Source organism: Schistocerca cancellata, unplaced genomic scaffold (genome assembly GCF_023864275.1).
Source record: "Schistocerca cancellata isolate TAMUIC-IGC-003103 unplaced genomic scaffold, iqSchCanc2.1 HiC_scaffold_841, whole genome shotgun sequence".
In the NCBI taxonomy this organism is placed as follows: domain Eukaryota; kingdom Metazoa; phylum Arthropoda; class Insecta; order Orthoptera; family Acrididae; genus Schistocerca; species Schistocerca cancellata.
Window position 1 is genome coordinate 42,501 of NW_026046852.1, and position 5,000 is coordinate 47,500.

Below are 5,000 nucleotides of genomic sequence, written 5' to 3' on the forward strand. Positions count from 1 at the left end.
CACCGCTTCCTGCGGTGCCAACGCTGTCGTAGAGTCGATACTCCATCTTTGGTAGAAGGCAACCATTCCGCTGTAAATGAGTACGTCGCTCGTAGTTCAGTCACCTCGCAGCACTGCTCAGTAAACTATGCAGGCCCACATAGATAGATCAAATACGCAAATGCCCCTATACATGCTGAACGTCTGTGCAAACAAAACGAACCACACGTCACCCGCACACTCTATCACCCACACACTCTATCACACACTACTCTCTGCCTGTAACAAACACAGATACAATAATTAAGCACCGGCATGGACCAACGTCCGGTGCATCCTATCCGCCACAGTACACCAACCAGACTATGATAACCAGGCCAGGAGGTCCAATCATAAAACAGAATATCCCACTCGTCCGACAACCACAATTGCTCAGATAAGCCACCAACACCCACACATGTCCTACACAGGGGTGCACCCAACATCACCACACTGCCTCGTCTTACAGCACAAACACACTGGCAGGAATGAAACACACAGGTCTACCGCAACCACAGACACGGCTCGCCCCCCCCTCTCACTGGCGGAAAGCGCATCCCGACGTGACATAACTCCTTTGACACACTGACGCTGCCTCGGGCATCCACGTCCTACGGTCGATATCAACGAACCTCACCCCCCCCCCCCCCCCCACAACACGCCATCCCATACCACATTGTGTACCGTACCCAAACCTAACGTGTACTGTACTACAACGCAATGTGTACCATAACACAACCCAGTTTGTACCTTAACCTAACCTATGTCACCTTAACCTAACCTATGTCACCTTAACCTAACCTATGTCACCTTAACCTAACCTATGTCACCTTAACCTAACCTATGTCACCTTAACCTAACCTATGTCACCTTAACCTAACCTATGTCACCTTAACCTAACCTATGTCACCTTAACCTAACCTATGTCACCTTAACCTAACCTATGTCACCTTAACCTAACCTATGTCACCTTAACCTAACCTGTGTTGCACCTTAACCTACCTCAATTTGCACCGCAATGTAACTCAATTTGCACCGCAATGTAACTCAATTTGCACCGCAATGTAACTCAATTTGCACCGCAATGTAACTCAATTTGCACCGCAATGTAACTCAATTTGCACCGCAATGTAACTCAATTTGCACCGCAATGTAACGCAATTTGCACCGCAATGTAACGCAATTTGCACCGCAATGTAACGCAATTTGCACCGCAATGTAACGCAATTTGCACCGCAATGTAACGCAATTTGTACCGCAATCTACCCCCATGTTGTGCCTTAACCTAACCCACGTTGTGCCTTAACCTAACCCACGTTGTGCCTTAACCTAACCCACGTTGTGGCTTAACCTAACCCACGTTGTGGCTTAACCTAACCCACGTTGTGGCTTAACCTAACCCACGTTGTGGCTTAACCTAACCCACGTTGTGGCTTAACCTAACCCACGTTGTGGCTTAACCTAACCCACGTTGTGGCTTAACCTAACCCACGTTGTGGCTTAACCTAACCCACGTTGTGGCTTAACCTAACCCACGTTGTGGCTTAACCTAACCCACGTTGTGGCTTAACCTAACCCACGTTGTGGCTTAACCTAACCCACGTTGTGGCTTAACCTAACCCACGTTGTGGCTTAACCTAACCCACGTTGTGGCTTAACCTAACCCACGTTGTGGCTTAACCTAACCCACGTTGTGGCTTAACCTAACCCACGTTGTGGCTTAACCTAACCCACGTTGTGCCTTAACCTAACCCACGTTGTGCCTTAACCTAACCCACGTTGTGCCTTAACCTAACCCACGTTGTGCCTTAACCTAACCCACGTTGTGCCTTAACCTAACCCACGTTGTGGCTTAACCTAACCCACGTTGTGGCTTAACCTAACCCACGTTGTGGCTTAACCTAACCCACGTTGTGGCTTAACCTAACCCACGTTGTGGCTTAACCTAACCCACGTTGTGGCTTAACCTAACCCACGTTGTGGCTTAACCTAACCCACGTTGTGCCTTAACCTAACCCACGTTGTGCCTTAACCTAACCCACGTTGTGCCTTAACCTAACCCACGTTGTGCCTTAACCTAACCCACGTTGTGCCTTAACCTAACCCACGTTGTGCCTTAACCTAACCCACGTTGTGCCTTAACCTAACCCACGTTGTGCCTTAACCTAACCCACGTTGTGCCTTAACCTAACCCACGTTGTGCCTTACCCTGCTCTGTAATTGGCATATGACACGTTACATTAATGTATTGTTGTCCAACCGCAACCGGCTCAGAATGTTGTGTACACAGCTATGTGTCATCTCCCCATAACAGCTGCATTGCAGTGTGGTACGCCATAGAGACGTGTGGGAGTAATGGACGCAGTGGATGGCGATCAGCATGAGCCGTCTGTTCATGTAGTGGCGCGTGTATGCAGACGTAGTAGTCTCTTCTCACACAATGTGATAGCACGGTGCCCCGCGTTCCACATCTGCGACATGCTACAGAGGCCGGTTGACAGTTGGTCGCGCAATGGAGATCGCATATGTACGGGGGCACCTTCCACGTGCCCTCTAGTCGGGCACATTTTGTTGCGTGGATGTGAGCGAATGTAGTGTGTCTTGACACCTGACAGGCAGGCATGCAATAATAGTTGACTTTGCAAACGGGGATGGACGTGTACGTTTACTGGTGACGTTACGCAAATGAACAACTGGTAACCCGTTGTGGTGCGGTTGATCTTGCTGGAGGTACATCTGTGAGGGCAACGATCGGTACAGCTACGAAGCGGTCCCCACCATACCAACGAACGTGAATGTGAATCTGGGTGTGAAGCGATACGCGGCTGTGGGTGGGTGGGACTGTCCCCGGCCGGTGAGGGGGGGCCGCCCGGCGTGCTGGCCGCGCGGTGCGTGGGCGCACGCGCTACAGCCGGCTGGTGGGGGCGCCCAGTGGCAGGCGCGCCGGCCGACGGACGCGGCAGGCGGCGCAGCTGCGCGCCGGGGCACCCTGCGCGCGGCGCCGTGCAGCCAAAGTGGGTCCTCGCGGACCCGGTGCGAAGCGCGGTGGACATCTGCAGTGTGCTGGTCCGATTGAGGACTGTGTGCGTTGAGGATGCGCCGCCGCCCGGCACTCGGCGCCGCGACGCCGTCTGCTGCTCGGTCGCCCCAGCGGTTCTCGCTGGTGGTTTGTATCGCAGTTGTGCGGACGTGTTGGCACGTGCGCTGTGCTGGGAGAGTTCGCTTCGGCACCCACGTGGGGCCTTTGCCCTTCTGTGGCGCTGGCGTTGGAGCTGCCGGTCACCGTAGGTGGCGCGTGTTGTCTCCCGCCGGCAATGCCACGACAGCACGCTCCCGGGCCTCTGTCGGCAGCGGCAAGCTCAGTTGGGAGCACGGGTGGTCGCACCTAAAGCGTCTACTCGCCTAACTCCGGGCGATTGCGCCTCTCTCGAACCCGACCAAGTACTTAGGACGGCGCTGCGCGCCGCCGGGACCTGAGAGGGTTTCGAGGTGTATTGTGCAGGGGAGCCCAGCCTCCTCCTGTTTGCAGAATAATTGAGCGGACGCTTGCGTGTTCGCGCGGGCCCCCGGGACACACTCCCGGGCGGCCGGCTGCTCAGCTCTAGTTGACGCAGCTCCCTGGTTGATCCTGCCAGTAGTCATATGCTTGTCTCAAAGATTAAGCCATGCATGTCTCAGTACAAGCCGCATTAAGGTGAAACCGCGAATGGCTCATTAAATCAGTTATGGTTCCTTAGATCGTACCCACGTTACTTGGATAACTGTGGTAATTCTAGAGCTAATACATGCAAACAGAGTCCCGACCAGAGATGGAAGGGACGCTTTTATTAGATCAAAACCAATCGGTCGGCTCGTCCGGTCCGTTTGCCTTGGTGACTCTGAATAACTTTGGGCTGATCGCACGGTCCTCGTACCGGCGACGCATCTTTCAAATGTCTGCCTTATCAACTGTCGATGGTAGGTTCTGCGCCTACCATGGTTGTAACGGGTAACGGGGAATCAGGGTTCGATTCCGGAGAGGGAGCCTGAGAAACGGCTACCACATCCAAGGAAGGCAGCAGGCGCGCAAATTACCCACTCCCGGCACGGGGAGGTAGTGACGAAAAATAACGATACGGGACTCATCCGAGGCCCCGTAATCGGAATGAGTACACTTTAAATCCTTTAACGAGTATCTATTGGAGGGCAAGTCTGGTGCCAGCAGCCGCGGTAATTCCAGCTCCAATAGCGTATATTAAAGTTGTTGCGGTTAAAAAGCTCGTAGTTGGATTTGTGTCCCACGCTGTTGGTTCACCGCCCGTCGGTGTTTAACTGGCATGTATCGTGGGACGTCCTGCCGGTGGGGCGAGCCGAAGGCGTGCGACCGCCTCGTGCGTGTTCGTGCGTCCCGAGGCGGACCCCGTTGAAATCCTACCAAGGTGCTCTTTATTGAGTGTCTGGGTGGGCCGGCACGTTTACTTTGAACAAATTAGAGTGCTTAAAGCAGGCAAGCCCGCCTGAATACTGTGTGCATGGAATAATGGAATAGGACCTCGGTTCTATTTTGTTGGTTTTCGGAACCCGAGGTAATGATTAATAGGGACAGGCGGGGGCATTCGTATTGCGACGTTAGAGGTGAAATTCTTGGATCGTCGCAAGACGAACAGAAGCGAAAGCATTTGCCAAGTATGTTTTCATTAATCAAGAACGAAAGTTAGAGGTTCGAAGGCGATCAGATACCGCCCTAGTTCTAACCATAAACGATGCCAGCCAGCGATCCGCCGCAGTTCCTCCGATGACTCGGCGGGCAGCCTCCGGGAAACCAAAGCTTTTGGGTTCCGGGGGAAGTATGGTTGCAAAGCTGAAACTTAAAGGAATTGACGGAAGGGCACCACCAGGAGTGGAGCCTGCGGCTTAATTTGACTCAACACGGGAAACCTCACCAGGCCCGGACACCGGAAGGATTGACAGATTGATAGCTCTTTCTTGATTCGGTGGGTGGT

The 5,000-nt window shown here is 53.3% G+C and overlaps 1 non-coding gene across 1 annotated transcript in view; it reads left to right on the forward strand.

Annotated features, from left to right (window-relative positions):
- Window positions 1-3,633: 3,633 nt before the first annotated feature.
- LOC126147068 (small subunit ribosomal RNA) overlaps window positions 3,634-5,000 on the forward strand; it is a 1,909-nt gene continuing 542 nt past the window's right edge. The window contains exon 1 of the ribosomal RNA XR_007529957.1: window positions 3,634-5,000. This exon is cut by the window's right edge and continues 542 nt beyond it. This is a non-coding gene — a ribosomal RNA (small subunit ribosomal RNA).